This window comes from Suncus etruscus, chromosome 1 (genome assembly GCF_024139225.1).
Source record: "Suncus etruscus isolate mSunEtr1 chromosome 1, mSunEtr1.pri.cur, whole genome shotgun sequence".
NCBI classification, from domain to species: domain Eukaryota; kingdom Metazoa; phylum Chordata; class Mammalia; order Eulipotyphla; family Soricidae; genus Suncus; species Suncus etruscus.
Window position 1 is genome coordinate 152,495,531 of NC_064848.1, and position 380 is coordinate 152,495,910.

At 31.1% G+C, this 380-nt stretch overlaps 1 non-coding gene across 1 annotated transcript; it reads right to left on the bottom strand.

The window, feature by feature from the left end:
- Positions 1–273: 273 nt before the first annotated feature.
- On the bottom strand, positions 274–380 carry LOC126027839 (U6 spliceosomal RNA). Its single transcript, XR_007502336.1, has one exon. It is a non-coding gene; the product is annotated as a U6 spliceosomal RNA (small nuclear RNA).

The following is a 380-nucleotide window of genomic DNA, read 5'->3' on the forward strand; positions in this document are numbered from 1 at the left end:
CTGGGTAGCTATATTGTGCCATGGCTCAAACCTGGGTTGGCATTGTGCAAGTCAAGTACTCTACTCACTGTATTATCATTCTGGTTCACTTTCTGAGAACTTACCATCAGAAATATTTTCAATTAAATGGATAATTTGACTTCCTGATATTCTTCTTAAGTTGGGCATTATTAGGGACTACATAGTTTTATGGTTATTAATATTGAAAGAAAGTCTTATATATCTTATTGTTTAATTAATTGATTTTATCTAAAATTATATTTATTATTTATTTTAAATATGGAATGCTTCACAAATTTGCATGTCATCTTTGCACAGGGGTTATGGTAATTTTCTCTGTATCATTCCAATTTTAGTATATGTGCTGCCAAAGCGAGCAC